Source organism: Gasterosteus aculeatus, chromosome 10, assembly GCF_964276395.1.
Source record: "Gasterosteus aculeatus chromosome 10, fGasAcu3.hap1.1, whole genome shotgun sequence".
In the NCBI taxonomy this organism is placed as follows: domain Eukaryota; kingdom Metazoa; phylum Chordata; class Actinopteri; order Perciformes; family Gasterosteidae; genus Gasterosteus; species Gasterosteus aculeatus.
Genome location: NC_135697.1, coordinates 5058186 through 5074984, shown reverse-complemented (window position 1 = coordinate 5074984; position 16799 = coordinate 5058186). Strand labels below are relative to the sequence as shown.

Below are 16799 nucleotides of genomic sequence, written 5' to 3'. Positions count from 1 at the left end.
GGGAAGTTGTTGCCACATAGGCACTCAATATATTGTTTTGGAACTGTATAAGTTAACGCTGCAGAAAATCATTTACATACAGTATACAATAGAGCGTTTGAAAAATATTAAGTGAAATCATTTTCTTCTATCTGCTGAAAAACACCCAGTATAAAAAATGACATCGCAAATAGAATGCAAAGGATTCAAATTCTTCTCTCGCTTAACGGCTCTGTGTTGATTTATGTTTATGCCCCCCCCCCTTTCCCTCTCTCCCCTCAACAAATGTAGAAAACGTAGAATTAAAGTGGAACTATTTGTGCTTTATTGAATCACATCACATCATTCTGCATGATGCCACATCACTGAAACCACTGATATCCATCGGTCATGAAACGGATCGTCCTCCATATGTTGATGTGCATCACGTGCCTCTAGAGGACAGACGCTCATCTGTAATTCCAAACGCAAAAAGCAGCTAGTTCTGAGCCGTAACCTCTCAGCATCATATGTTTAGGCAGGTCCGGATCATTCTTGACTGGTTACTCATTCGAGTGCAACAGGCTGATCCAACAGAGCGAGCGAATCGCATTCTCTGAACCAACCTAAACCCAGACCAGTTATTTACAGCTCGATAGGATTCAGGGTATCAAAAGCACAAAATACACATGGCAGATTTTAAAAAACATCTAAAATAAGTGAACCTCACGCGGGTGAAAACGATCCCCACTAGCAAGCATCATGAGACCCTCAACACTTCTGTCAGCATGATACAAGAGGTATGAGAAATGTACAGGCAACCGGTTGCTTTCCCCTTTCTCCCACTTGACTTCCTCCACGTCACACCGGATCCAAAAGAAATCGCTCGTTCCAATGTATTGAGGCCTATGATTAGCCAGCTATTAGGCCTCCAGTCAGACGGAGAGAACACGACAGGAGCAAAGAGGGAGCGAGAGCAAAAACACTTCAGAGAGAATGCTGCTTCGTGTCGGCCTATGGCGCTTTTTTCGCCTTCCGTTTCTGCGGAATGACACTCCTGTAGCGGTATGAGGTCGAGACATCAGTGATGTAGTGGTGTTTGCTACAAGGCGATCTCACAGCCAGATCTAAAAAGGACACTGCAGGGCGACAATAAAGCAGCAAGAGATAGAGACGGCGCTGTGCCGGGAATGAAAAACAACAGCAAGGCCCTCAAAAGACAGGGACAAAAGAGCTTTCCGCCTGCCGCCTGCTCCTCGGACATGACTAATAAATCACATTTACACCATCAATCAGCGGGCGTCAAGTGAGCGACTCGCGCGATCGACCCGGATGCCTCCGCACCTGAAGAAAAACAGAGAGTGGATACGGAGACTCTCGTGTATGCAGGGGAGCTCACACACAGCATTAGAAACCCTAACTAAGGGGGGGGGGGGTCCAATAAAAAAACTGATTCACAACTTCCAAAAATGTTATATAATAAATTGTATTTGTTCCACAAGGTCAGAGAAGCCATCTCCAGATGTGAATCAGATAGTAGCTGTAAATAATGAGTCTCAACTTAGAAACTCATGGGTGTCTTCCTAGCAGATAATCCGTCTTCACACAGTAAGAACATACAGACACAAAAAAAAACAGATTATATTTCATATACGAATGCAAGTTTGTTCTTTGAAAATGTTTCTAATTTCAAAAAGATTTTCTTTGATTGGGGTTGCTGCTGGCAAAAAGAAGTTTACGAAGTAATATAAAGTTGGAATGTTGTCTTTGTACAATCATGGAATGGAACATTTCGTCTGGATACGTCCATACAAGACAAACTGCCTCCATATCCATTTCTCCACAGGCACCAAAAACTATTGTGCTGACAAATTAGGTACGTCAAACAACCACCGTTTTTGGAGGAAGCCATTTTTTGGAAGGAGCTAGAGGGACCTTTTAAACTAGGAATGGTTTAAACATGTAATCTTTTTACCTTAGCACACAATGCAGCTGGCCTTGCAAACTATGTCATGTTTGATGCAGAATACATTTAATCAAAACATGCCGAGCCCTCAACAGGAGCACTGAGCACCGTGGCCAAGGGGTGGAATTACATTTTCGCAGTGGCGGGCCGCCAAATCACAGAGATATAACTATTTTATCATTTATTTGTTTTTTGATTAGTTTATTTTCTGGTTGCACAGCTCATGTCCTTCTATGTTGCTCTGCTTCCAGTGCTGCTGGTTTTAAAGAGAGCTTTTATCCGATTCAGTCCCTCTGGTCCGAGGTCCTCTAGTCCAGAGGTCCCCGACCACCGGGCTGCAGACGGGTACCAGTGGTTGACAGGTGGCCAAACATTTCATCATTTTCTCAATGATTGATCGTGGCAAAACTAGCACAGAAGGCCCAGGTAGAAAATGCACGGCCCGTCGCTGCGTTCTCGTGATGCCAGGGGTGAAGGGAGGAGGGGGGCGGGGGGCAAAAAGACCATTTCCCATTCAATAACATACAGTAGTACTTGAGTACTTGTGTGTGCGAGTACTGAAAGGCAGCGAGTGGTCTCAGTCCTGCTTCAGACACAGCCGAAGCAGCTGCACTGACTTTGGCTGGCGAAGCCCAAACCCGCGTGCTGCTGCCCGCCACTGTGAAACATTTCTATTTGTTTTAGGTTAGCTTACGGGTAAGACGCACCCACACAATGGTTCTGCTTCAATTGGAGAACTTTGTTGGATGTTATACCTCTTTTTCTTCCCAGAAGGAAAAACGTAATGTGATCATGGACAGTGAAGGTACCACATCTGTGACGGAGCGGTACAGGGTGATACTTTTAAATTGGAGGTTTTTGGAAAGCCATGGACTCAGTTCTGGCCTTTGTTGGAATAAGACTGTCAGTTAAAGCACTATAAGAGATGTGTTGGTAAAGATCAGGTCAGACATAACCAACAATAATATGTAATTAATTGTTTTAAAGTTTTGAACAGATCAACGGCATATTGTCGTTGTAATATGATGTTAAATATCATAAGCAAGCAGGCACACACCTCAACCCGGAATAACAAATACAAAAACACAGATACATCACAGAGAAAGTGAAATGTCCTTCTCCTCGCAGTCGCATTGCTCAAACACATCATCAGAACCCCTTTCCTTGAAACTGTACATGCTCGCTTCAAAACGTCCGCTTCTATAAAGTCTAGACTTTTGGACTTTCGACCTGAAATGAAGTTTCTCTTTATGCCATCGTCCCTGCAGCAAGAGGAGAAGTGATCCGGCCTTCAAACCCCCTCGACCCACCGAGGCAAAAGTGCTGAGAGACATGAGAGGCTTTCATTTTTAACACAGCCTTCACAAATGTAATTATCTCAGCAATTAGACTGGGCTGTTTGTGAAGATGAACGGGGAGAAGGCAGCGCGGGAGTCTGTTCGCCTTGGCCAACCTGACGATGGGAAAAAATAAAAAGCTTCTTAGAGTTGCCATAAATGTCATCATTTTTTTCGCCTGTGGCAATGTCTGGCCAGTGCTTGTGATCGAGCGTGTGTGTGTGTGATAGAAAAAGGAGGCTGAGTGTATCGGCATCTGTCAGTGCGAATCCTCTCTGTTTGGTGACAGGTAGATCTCAGCTTCACCACCAGTCAAATCTCTCCTTTTTGGAGTTCCCGTGGTCGGAAACAAGGCTTTCAGGAACAGGGCCAGACCCCCGTCGGGGCTGTGAGTCACGTCACAGGTTCAGACATCAGATTGAGCTTGTTGGCTAAAGGTAGATTCACATTCACACAAGTACAGACAGCTATGGACAAACAAGGGAGAGCGGGGTGAGGAGAGGACAAAGAAAAGAGGGCTGTGAAGAAATAATTTATATATATATATATATATATATATATATATATATATATATATATATTAGTTTGCGCCAAGAAGGAGGAGAGGGAATAGTTCACACTTTACATCAGTTATCTGCATTTAGAGCTGTGTGTGTGTGTGTGTGTGTGTGTGTGTGTGTGTGTGTTCCTCCACCTTCCACTCTCCCAGAACATTACAAAGTCAAACCAAAGCTGATTTATCTTGTATTTCCCTTGACGGGACATTATGGCTGCTGATTAGCATGCACTGGAGGGTGGAGGGTTGCAACACACACACAGTACATTAACGGTGTATCCCTTGACAAAAACATGTGTTTGTTATTCTTTCATATTCAAAATTAAGGTTCCAGTATGGGTTAACAGATGCAACAGTCGTATTCGCTAGATGAAATGCACACATGATGTGACGATACACAACATGAGGAATCCATTCGAAAAGGCATATTGCCAATTACGTCTGCACCAGCTCTTCTACGTCTGTTTTTCTTGCTGAATTGAGTGTTCCTGCTTCCTATGACATCATCACACGCCCTGAATACAAAGCGCCGTCTGCAACATGCAAACCCTTCTGCCGCTGACCACTCACACACACACGCGCGCACATGCACACAGAAGTTGTTTTTCCGTCTCCAGCGGTAATTTTAGAGCCGTCAGTCAGGAACCTTGAGATGGAAGCAGACAGAGAGAATCAGGTGTGTGTTTGTGTGCGTGCGTTTTTCTTTTTGCCTTTGCAGCTTCTGAATTGTAGATGATTGACTATTTGATTGAAGCCTGCTTAACTAAATGTAAAATGCAACCCGTTCTAGACCTGCCTTTAGAAATGGCCAAATAAACCCAATTTGAGATGATAATCTTGCTAAAGTATGCAAATGGAATCATTTTGCCTAAAACGACACGACGAGTTATGTTTCTCCACCAAACATGTTTCATACTATGAATTTTTTATCAGAGGGGAAATGAAAAGGATGCTAAACGTGGATTCTCTTTTAGTCTCCACCAACGAACATGAGCAGACACAACAACAACAAAAGATGAGACTACAACTTCTGTAGGGCCGATCAATCACTGTGAGAACTCCAGAGGACGTAAAGTCCTCTGGAACAACGTTGTTGCATTGTGCGCCGTCACAGCGCGCTGCTGCACAACAGCCCGGCGTGTAGTTGCTGTTTCATATTCAACGAGTCTGCTGTCAGCGGTGTAGGACGTGGAGAAATGGAGGCCCAGCAGAGAGGATTTTCCAAAATGTATTCCTGCACCTCATTCACGGCTTCCACCATCTCTCAGTCAAATCAATCTTTCTCTTCTTCTCCCCTCGTTCTGTCCATCTCTCTCTCCCTCTACCCTTCTCTCGTGCTCTCGATCTCTCGCCCGCTCTCTGGCCCGTGTGACTCCCCGGCGGCAGTTGATTGATGATGAGAGAAATCTCCCAAGGACAGGCGCCTTGTTAAAGACAGGCCAGTATGTTCTGTCGGTGGGAGCGAGCCGGGGAGGAGGGGGTGAGTGTGGGGGGGAGAGAAGCACCCTTAAATCCCTGTGCGACACATCTGCTGTGAGCCCAAACCCCCCTCCACCCCATCTTCATCCTCACGGTCTCTTCCCTTTCAATCCCAATCTCCTTCAACTCATTTTCAACTTACATTTTCTCCGTTCACCTCATCTGCCCCCCACCACCTCCCCAGCCTCACTACCAGGCCCTGTTTAAGCATCTCCGCTGAGGGAGAGCCTCGTCCCCGTAGGGACTGCAGCATGGGGGTGATCGCTGTCGTCCACCCCTCAACGGGGGTGGAGAGAGGGGGGGGGGGGGCAATCCCAGAGAGAGACTGATTAATGACAGGGGGGGCCGTCGTATTCATCACTGCCCCCCATCAGCCTGGAGAGAAGCGCTGCTTGTTGCAAAGACGTTTTCCTGCCTCGATGTGGTTTCCCAGCAATTAATTTGGAAGACTGACTGATGAGGCGGAATACATTAATACGGTCAATATTAGATGATTAGGAATGAGAAGAAATTGGATTTAGGGGGAATTGTTGAGCTGGCTATAAACAATCTGCTTCTTTTCTTTATTTGATAGCAAACTGGATATCTTTGTGGTTTGGAGTGCTGGATTGTGTTTTTCACACGATATTTTTTAGACCAAAAACGTATTTCATTCAATCAGGAGAATAATCTGTAGATTAATTAATGGTTCCAATCGCTTCATTACATGGATGAAAAAATTAACAAGAAGGCCACTTGATGTTCCAAATACATCAAGGTCTTTGTCCAAGAAGATTTTGAGGATAAAGGAAGCAGAAGCAGGCTGCGAGCAGCTGAACAAATTGTGATAGATTGAAGCCCTCCAACACACAACTGGTGAAAACCCGAGCTGCTAGGACTTGGAAATTAATGCATATAGTGTTGTTTTAATTTACACGCAGAACTTCTTGTGCCTGCGAGTGCCTGACTAAACCTACAGCATGCAGTATACATGAGTATGCGAGGCAGAATGTTACTTTGATGCACACGGAGCAAGTTCTTAATCTCCAATTCTCTTTACAGCTTTTGATTCAGAAGCAGACGCACTGCGACTCGCTCATCTCGCTAAACATTTCATTAGGTTCTGAACTGAGGTTCACGTCTTGTGGTAATCTCCCCCCACCCAAAAAAATAAACCAGTGAATCGGCAGCACATGTGCGCACATACAAACAGACTTATTAATATATTAAAAGGCACAGGTTGGATTCCCGCCCTGAGTCTGTTCAACAGCGTCTCCCCTTCTGCTGCAAACACCGTTTTGGTCCTCCTCTCCTCACCTCCTATGCTGTCCTTTCCTTTACCCCCCCTCCTCCCCCCAGGCGCTCCACAGACTCATACAACATTGATGACCGTCTGGAACATACGCTTGCAGCGGGGACCTCTAGGGCACATCCCGGGTCTCCGAACAGCTCAGCTGCTATGTGACGGAGTCCCTGCTACGGACGGTGTTGCAACAACTCTAATGCGGCATTTGCCTTCTTTCTGGAGCGCTTGCATCGTGGAGACAAAATTGTCCCACGGGGGCATCGGCCTTATCAGGAGCGCTCCTCGTTGAGTCCACGATGGCGGGTGGAGCAAGAGGGCAGCAGCGGCCGTGGCACATTGCTGTGGGAAGTAGGGCCTGTGCGACGGCTGCTTCTCTACAGATAAATACACCGTTTATTTGTTTTCTTCATTGTTTCTTGTCCACCTGGGACCCGTCTAATATAATGAGAGCAGCCTACTGTCGACCACTGGCAGCTTTATTGCTTTGCTCAAGGGCATCCTGATGGTAGCTGCCGAGTCATTTTGGATTGAGATTTGCACTAACAACTTTCCTGTCACAAGACATTTCTCTGCCTTCATGGCATTTTGGCAGCAGCGTCCCAATGAAAATGTTCCTTTTCTAAGGTAAATCTTTAAGGGTTGTTTTAAAGCTAATCAGGTAGGTTATAAATTGACACGACGGAAATAAAAATGAAACCCTTGAGTAGCGCTTTTGACTTAGTAGTTTGAGGATATAACTGTATACATTTTAAAGCATGTAGGTGTTTGGAGAATAATATCTGATAAATAAGTTACAGGGTTAGAGGCTACTGTAGAACATATAATATACACATATTAAAGATGCAGATTTTGGGAAGTCATTATGCTAAGAGATCAGTCATGATTTAATTTTCTAACAGTGGAAGTTAAGTGCCACCTTGAGCAGCAAGGACAGAAGAGATTGTTTTTACATTTGTTAATAATTGTAGGAATTAAAAAGGTCCTGCATAGATCTAGAATACAGGGAGAGAATAAAATACGGTTCAATAAAATTCTGCAAAAAAATACAATGCTTCTGTACCTCTGAGGAACCCTAATAAAGTGATAAGGTACGAGAGGTAGTACTTTATCGTCCAATAATGTAACAGTTTGGGGGTGTTGTTGGGCCTGACGCGCATGTAAACAGCAATGGGTGCCGTATCTCATTCATTCACATCCCTGATGACGTCCACCTCAATTGCCCGGTTGCAAAAGCTCGTATTACCGATCATTTGTGGGATATCCGGGGGGGGTTTCGGCGATCTCCACCGAGATAAAAGCTAAAATGTCAACCAGCGATCGTGCAAAATCTAACCAGCTACTTTAGTGCGCAGTGATACGGAACGCTCGGGTCAATGTGAACACCAACTGTACATTATCGCTCAATCATTTACCCCCTCGTGACTCACTCTCAACCAATCATCTACCCGGATTATAATGAGCCATAATCACTTCACACAACGAACAACGTCACTTCAGAGCTCGAGGCAGCTTGAAGCAAGAAACTTCAACGGCCACTTAATGGACCTCGCAATCTTTTTATGTGGTGCAGAGCAACATTAGGCCACCATGGAAGACCTCAGCCACGGTGATTTCAAGGCTTCACCCATTACTTAAAACCTTTCTGCGTTATTAATAAAAAAAAGGTGGTTTTCTTATGTTGCTAATCCATCTTATTTGCTATTCAGACACTTACGGCCATTTCACCAGAACTCATATTAGAATACTGGGCCCCAATGGGCATTAATATTGAATGAAGTGGGAATATAATAATGTGAGTTCCCCTAACTGGAGGCAAACCACTCTCAGTGCCTTTCTCTAGGACTCTGCAGCAATATGTGTGGAGAAATGTTAATTACTGTCGAGGCTTTATGGGTATTATTAGGATTTCACATTATGCAGCTTCTTGGGGCAATTGTAGATGAGATGCTAAACAGGTACGTGTATCTTACTCTTCGGTTTCTTTTTTTCTTGTTTTTCCTTGTATATGCTTTGTGCTCCCATCCACCTGCTCCACTTTCTCTCCTGCCTCTTTTCACCTTCTGGCCTTCTTTTGGGTAACTTTCTCTTTCCTCCTCAACCTCTGATTGCCTCCCGCTCTCTGCCTACTTCCCTCCCTCCCTCCCCCTCCCGCTCTCCCTCCCTCCCTCCCTCCCACAGGCGCAGTGGATCAGAGGGTTTTAGGTGATAAATACCCTGGACCAAGGGCCCACCAGCCGCCGATTCCTGCCACTTTACAGTATCACATTGTGGCCGAGGCCTCATTAAAAAGGCATTAGCCTCCTCTTGGTCCCATGATGGAGGCTGTGCGTGGCTCAGTCACTGCCGCGGGGATCCATTTAAAAGTGGCAGCAGGATTGGATGGGGAAGCGAGGGATGGGGAAAACTGAGGGAGAGAGAGATGTGGAGAGAAATGGACGGCTATGTAATGAAAGGGAAGAGTTGGCTGGAGAGCCAGAGCGAGAGGCATCAATACCACGTCGGAGGAGGAACTGAGGTCCTGGGGTCCGAGGAGGCAAAGGAGGAAGAGGAAGCAGAGATAACTAGCTCGAGCGGACTTTACTTACTCGACCCCCCCTCATCCACAGGAGATCATATGCTCTCCGAATTTAATTGAAACCGGCCAATTAAAGCCACTCAGGTTTCACCTTCAGAGGGTCGGGAGAGGTGGAGCCAGAGGTTGGGAACAGGAGGAGGGGGGGCTGCTGGGGGGTGAAGATATGGAGAGGAGCCAGGTGAAGAGGGGAGGTGGAGAGTGTAGCATGAAATACACAAGAGTAAGCATTCGTGGCACATCATTAGTATACAGGTAGCCCGGAGGTGACAAAAGAAGAGAGGAAAAAGTGGGGGGAGAGGAAGGAATGAGCGGAGGAGGAGGACGAGGAGGGCCTTGCCGGAGAGGAGGAGTATTGTTTGGGGGTTGGGTTAAAGAATGTATGATGTTAGAGCAACACCTGAAGTCCTATGAAACAGATGGAATGGGAACTATGCGTCCTGAATATACAACTTGCTGGAACTCAAAAGACAGCAGCAGGAAAAGTATTGTTTTTGAAGAGCAAATTCATATTGGGCAATGTGTCATATGGAAGCCTGCAAAGATGGATTTCTGTGTGACCTCGTGTGAATCCACCTGCCATGCAAAGTGACCTAAATCCTACACACTGGACTTTTGAAATACAGACAAAATGAAACTTGCACAATCGTCTAGACGTCTAGAAAAGCATGAAAATATCTTGACTGGCAGATAGATGCATATTTCCTCTGTTGTGCGACAGACAGAACGAACGTCAGACATAAGGGCCGACTCCTTATTTATCAACAGTGTTGATTCGAACGGTGCTGCCCTCTGCCCTCCTTTCTGCGACGAAAGGATGAAGAATAAAACAAGCAGAGAGCTGTCACCTCCACCGCCGGCGTTGTCAGTCCATGTGCTGACAGCCTGGAGAAGTTGAGACGGCAAACGCGTGGGCGGCTCAGTGAGAGGGGAGCGGGGTCAGGCATCCAAGTGATGCTCAGGTGCAGAGGAACGTATTAGCTTCGAAGAATTTGACAGACACTCGATCGTTCAGTCGAGGCGGCCAGACGAGCTAGAGAGGTTTTGGTGCATCTTGATGCATGTCAATGTATAGCATGCTCAAGGTTCTATGCTACTATAGCATATATATTAATTAATACGAACAGTCAGACAACACTGAATTCTTGCTTCCAAAAATCTGATTACGGCCATCTAATATGAACAGTGGCATCTTTTCCATACCATTATCTTTGTGAGTGAAATCATGAGAATCTTGTCTCTAATCTTACAATGTCCTTCTATCCTCAAACGTTTGGGAACCACTGGCCTAAGGCATGAATTAGCCTAGCACCTTGCAGACTTCTATTGGTTCCCTGTCCTCACTCATAGCGCTTTTTCTCTTTCTTGGCTTCAAGTCACTGAATCTCCCCAGAGAACAGCACCACGGTTGAATTGCATGCAAATTTCTTTTTTTTTTTTTTCTTCAGCACAACATTGTTGACAACAGAGCGGTTAATATTCACAGCGAGAGCAACAAAGCAGCCGACTGCGGCCTCAGCTCCGCGCACGAGGAGTGTGTGTAAGCTTTGCCCTCTAGGAAACAGAAATCAGAGCAGAGAAGAAAAAGGAAAGAGCGAGAGAGAGAGAGAGAGACAACGGAAACAATGAAACCAAACTGCCGATCACGTATCGATGCAGAGGCGTTCTCGTCAGAATAGCGATGCATCTTAGAATCGAGAGACTTCAACGCCTCTAGCAAGCAGACAGGCAGACGGAGCTCAGAGGGAAAAGGGTTGGGGGATGCTCTTGCACCGCTGGAGATCAAAAAGGCAGGACTTTACCTACTGTGATTTGTTTTTCATGGTGTTCTCTTGTTGTACCGTAACTCAGTCCGGGTGAAAAAAACGGAGAGAATCCGGAGCGAGACGGGCTGTCGGGGCTCAGGAGGCGCAGTCCGACCATTGAGCGCTGGGCTGTGAATGTTTCAAAGCAGCAAAGAAACACAACGCAGTCCTTTAGTGTCAAATCAATACATCGAGAAGAGAGAACTCTTTTCTCACTTTTCCCCCCGCCTCGAAGACCTTTCTGTTCTGTTCGGCAGTTTGTTCAGCTTGTTCTCACTCTGGTACGCATTAACTTGTTTTTGTGCCAATTAATGAGACTTCAAACATTCGGTGCCTCCTGTTTGCCTGTTTGCTCGCCATAACAAGAGGCAAAATAAGAGATTAGCCCGTCTATTCTTCTGAATCTGAGAGCTGTGGAAACCCTCTTGAGAACACGACTCCCAGCAAGTCACATTTGTTGTTTCCAGAGCCGCGTTTGTATAATGAAGGGGGAGTTTTATTACTGTAGAAAGAAAGTAACCAGTTATTAATCTTCACACTTAAGCTCCAAATGTTCACACAACTCCCACAGTCTGCCGTGGCCTCCGAAGGCCGAACGGCAGCATCTCATCCGCACTGCACTCGAGTGTCTCTAGGCCGCTCGCACTTTGGCTTCTGCTCCATACTTTTATTTATTTCTTTTGCCTTAACAATTCAGGGCCACTTTGGTTCACCCGCTGCTTTGTGCGTCCATGTGTTGATTGGGTGTCTTAATGCTGATGCTACATGGGAGTTGTTGAAAATAATTGCACAATGAGAAGAAAAAACGGGTTGTTAAAAACCAGGGGCCAGAATATTTACCAGTTACTGCTTATAATAGCATTTATTTTTTAAAGAGAAAATATATAACATGTACAAACAAAGCCTGTATCATACATGACTCATAATCTTTATACACCAAGCATCAAGAAATATCCCTACTTAACGTTATATTATGAGTTATAAGTAGAAGATAATGTTAGCTAGCTAAAGGTAGTAAAGTACAATGCTCACACTAAAAACTAAACACGAATGGACAACTGGTCCCAGACAAACTGGTGACTGTAAACTACTAATACAAGCAAAACAAAGCTAACAAACGACATTTTGCGTTAACTTACTTAATATGACGTTTAAACCCGTCGTAGTTTTCTGCACGTGGGAGAGAGTTGTCCATGTCCATGTCCACGTCCATGTCCACGTTCGTGTCCGTGTCCCTGAATGTCCTCGGGACTAGCTAGCGTTAGCTAGCGTTAGCCGACGTCAGTTGCTTCGATGGCGGTGCTCTTCTTCTTCTCCTCTTCTTGCTAGCGAGACACTTCGCATAACACCACCACGGAAAATGGCAATTAACGCTGAAAAGGTGGGGAAACTAAGAATAAATGTAACCCCTTTCTTTTTATTGCTGTAGGAATGTCGCACATATATACTTGTAGATTACTTTGTGAAGGTTTTGTCCGCGGTCCTGCTGTCACACTCTAGAAGGCGCTGCGTCACTCCTTCCAACAGATGCCGTCAAACTGTGCGTGTGTCTGGTAACAGAAGTGTTATGTCTTTTAATATTTGATATTACAGAATACTGGATTTCTTCTGACCAACTCCAGAACCCTTTACCCTATTATCGGGCAATTTATTAAATACACCAAACTAAACGAATGTTATCTAATAATATTTTCCTGCACTAAATCCTACCTTTACCGTGGTTGATACAACTTGAAGTACCAAAAGAAGAGTTATATTCTTTAGAAAAATGGCTCATGTCTTGTGTGTTTGTTAAATCGTTGTTGAATAATTACTGCATTAATGTATATCACAGTGCGTCATATTTCATTTATATTTTCTATTCATAATCTCACTTTACAACAGGCTAGAAACTTCCATTATCCGTAGGAAGTTACTGCAATAGCTGGACACTAATGAGATGACAGGAAATGCGGACATTTTGCTGACGCCTGGAAAACTCTTTCTCACACTTAATGATGAGGTTCCCCAGCATCTCCATACATCCCGTCTCCTTCTTATTCTGAAACACAATTTGACTCTTTGACTCTTATTTTGCCGTAGTAGCCATTTTTGGCAAATGCACTTACAGAATACAAATAAACTCATCTGTTGTTATTTATGTATGGCAACTTTACAAAGCTATCACCTTCTAATTTAATATTTTTAATAAAGGACTTATAGCTTGTCACTAATGACTGCAGTAATCATTGTTGCATGATTAACAAAATTCTTTTCAATCAGTGTGTTTGCCAGGTTGTTAAACAATTAGATGGCGAGTATATTTCTCCACCAAAGACAAATTGTTTTATCTTTAATTCACCAAGATGGCTCCTGTAAAAGAGCACCAGGACACCCAGCCCCACTGGGCACTTTGCTGTTTCAATAAGCCCTGTGTGTGAACGGCACAGGCATTTAGAAGGGCACGTAGAAATAGCTGAGAGCGGTGGTAACAGCAGGGGTGAAGGGAGGTTACTGAGCCTAGTGAGCGGTAGTTTTGAGTAATGGACGGTGGACTGCGAGAGGTCAAAGGCCACTGGCTGTAGGCAGACTAACCTCTCACCTTTTCTCTGGCACATTTGTGGGTTTGAGGAGCGGCGAAAAGCCCGACCCGACGAAACCTCTGCCTCATGCGCGGAATCAGACGCGTGATGGATTGGGACTGCGGCGAAGGTTGGGGGGGGGGGGGGGGGACATCTGGGAGTGTGTGATACAGAGGCGAGTGATTGACCGGGATTTAGTGGGAGCGGCCCTGACTGTGTGGCCTGACGGGGACTGATAGCGCCGCCGTCATCATTCTGGGTCACAGTGAGGGCGGTCTGCACTCTGTCTGCGAGACGGGGGGGGCAGCCCACATGCACACGTATAGACACATTTACAGTAGTACTGAGAGCACAAAGAACTGTTAATATTTGGCCATTTTATCCACTTCATATTCAAAGTCAGTTTTACCTGAAATTAGAACTCGGTTTGGCGCCAGTAGTGAATGATGTGATTAATAAAATGCTTTCATTTCCTCAAATGACAAAATGTGTTAATATTAGGCACAACTTTTTTCATCAAACTTGTTAGATGAAACAGTTGAAACACTGGGGAAGATATAAAGCCACACAAAGTAAAATCAAACATCACATCAGTGGCAGTTACGTGGACTGCATCATTTTCTTTTCTAATCTTTTCTAATCAAACCAGATCATCGTGTGAGGTGTCCAATACACCACAAACATATCCACCCTTGATTCATCGCATTTTAATCAAACACATCGGATTTCGATGGTTTTGATTAAAATGGTCACAAATTTGAAACGAAACAAAATAAAAACATCTCATAAGAAGCAAACATAGTATCTCGACGTGTGTGTGAACGTCCTTTTAAAGTAACAGGCCCGCCACCCAATAAAAATGATAATCAATAACAATGTTTTATAGTTGAGGAGAGTTTCTAAAGACTCTATTCTGTCAGCAGACATGAAACAGTCCCACCTGAGGAAAAAGGCCAAAGGCCTTAGCGCTGAGTGGGCACATCACATCCAAACGGACTAAACAACATATATAATGTTATTCATTATAACCCTACTAGTGCATTCCAACCTAATGTGCAATTAAAACTGCAACTGTTGTTGTGACGTGATAAAACTAATCGGCCCGCCTTCATCAATTAAACCTATGGGGATATGATGTGTGTGTGTGTGTGGTGGGCGCTTTGCCTGCAGCAACGTTCACTTACAGTTACCCCTTTTTCTCCCGGTTTCAGATGTTAATCCGGTTGTAATCAAGCTCCTCGTCAGCAATAATGCACGCGTGTTTACTCTGGACTATTAATTATTACCTCCACACTACGCATCTCTGCACTCCCTTTTGCTCTCTTCCCATTTTTTGTCCCCCTCTCTGTTTCTCTCTCCTCTTCACACTTTTCCTACCTACTTTTCCTACCTCCATTTATACTTTTACTCCCCCCCCCCCCCCCACTCCGTAAAGCCTATAAATCACGTGTTGATAGATTGGCCCCATTGGGAATGTCTCTACCCAAGGCTCAGAGCAACGGTGGCTCACCAGATACTCCTCCTCTTTGTTCTGAAACCCCGTCACAGGGGGATATTTAGATGAAGGGCGCAGATCCCAGTCATCCCGGCTAGAAACGGGAGAAGAAAAAGAGCTGTATCCACGGAAACAGCCCAAGGACAATATACGGCTACAATAACAGATATTTTCAAGGGACCAAATTGAAGGTTATTTTCGGACCTCAGTGGGGACAGAATACTACAATTGTCTCTATTTATATTGCAGAGCCTTGACGGAGAATGGCCCATCCAGGTGGAGTGTGTGTGTTGGAGTTCAAGAGGCGTAACCTAGAGAGCGAGGCGCCAGGCCGCCGCGGCGGCTGGACGTCGGCCTCGGGTGTTGTCTCGCTTTCCTGCAGCCCGAGCTTTTTTTTTTTTTACACCACCATCCCCGTGTTGACACTGGTGTGGTTTGACTTGCGTTTCACACCGTGAATTAGACACTTCGGTTCCAAATGACCTTCATCCCAGCACGCCGCCTCGCCGCCAGCTCCCTCGCCAACGAGGCCCGATGTCGAAAAGCCCGCTAAAAAAAAAACCGCACGCTGCGAAGGGCTTCGCACCATCCATCACACCTCGCAGGAAACGCAGAGGTGGCTGTCACACGGATCGGGTGGCTTTTTTCCTCTTTCTACGTGTTTATCTCTGGGCGGGAGTGCCAAGAGCAACAAGGTCACCTCGCGTCATCACAATTTGCCTTAAGCTCCTACGGCGGTGGATCCCTCATCCCAGAAGTTTCGGGCCATCATCTTCTCTCACGGTGGGATTAAATATTTTATGCAACTCGGCGAGGGTTCGCCGTTAAAACAGCAGGAGAGTCACAGTTTAACACGGAGCCAGTCGGCGTTACGCCTGATTGTTAATGAGTAAAGGGCGATGCGCTCTCCGGGCTCAGGTGCTGCACGCAGGCCGGGTGCCAGATCGTCTCCCTGATGTGACTTTAGTGCCCAGTAGCCTGATGTCAGCTCTTTGTTGATATTCATATTTATATCGCCGTTGACTTTCAAAACATCCCCAGTCGGAGGCACTATACCAGGATTTACCAAGGGGAGCCTCAAAGGGAACACCATCCTCATTTTCAAGTTCTCGATTGTATTTGAGGTTGTTCCAAACCCCGATCTGTCAATTTAGGTTCACCGTTCTGTTACATGGTGAAATATCTCGACAAGTATTGGATGGTTTTTTGTGAAATCTCCTTTTAGACATTGAAGGTTCACAGAGGCTGAAACCTGCTGACTGGAGATTCGGGGACTCTGCAGGTCACAATGAGGTTAACATTCATCTCAGGATTGATTGTATTTACTTTGTCCGACCTCCTTTTACATAACTTGTATCATAAGGCCATACAATGAATTAACCACATTCCCTCATGCTGATTCATCGATTGTTTAATTCTTATTAAAAAACAACTGTCAAACGTTTGAGCTATCGTTGCTCTTTTATCACACACAAAAGAGCCCCCGGCTTTTGAGTGAGACACTGAAGCACAGGTGAGATGCAGGGGTCACATGTCAAGTATGTACCTATATAGATGACACAATTATTATTGTTATTATTAGATTTATTTTTGTTACTTGTCCTTTTCCCATTGCTACGATGATGAGAAGTATTGTGCATTGAAATGCCCTCAGAAGTTACAAACAGATAAAATGACAACGCTTACAACAGAAACACTTTTTGCACAAAGAAGGTCAGTAGAAATATGAAGCAAAGCTCCAAACTATCCTTGAAAACTTGCACTAGACATCAGGTCTTGTGGCCT

At 45.1% G+C, this 16799-nt stretch overlaps 1 long non-coding RNA gene across 1 annotated transcript; it reads right to left on the bottom strand.

The window, feature by feature from the left end:
* Positions 1-10598: 10598 nt before the first annotated feature.
* On the bottom strand, positions 10599-12665 carry LOC144383508 (uncharacterized). Its single transcript, XR_013450938.1, has 3 exons — positions 12418-12665; positions 12098-12331; positions 10599-11087 (listed from the first exon to the last, which is right to left on the bottom strand). It is a non-coding gene; the product is annotated as an uncharacterized LOC144383508 (long non-coding RNA).
* Positions 12666-16799: the final 4134 nt, after the last annotated feature.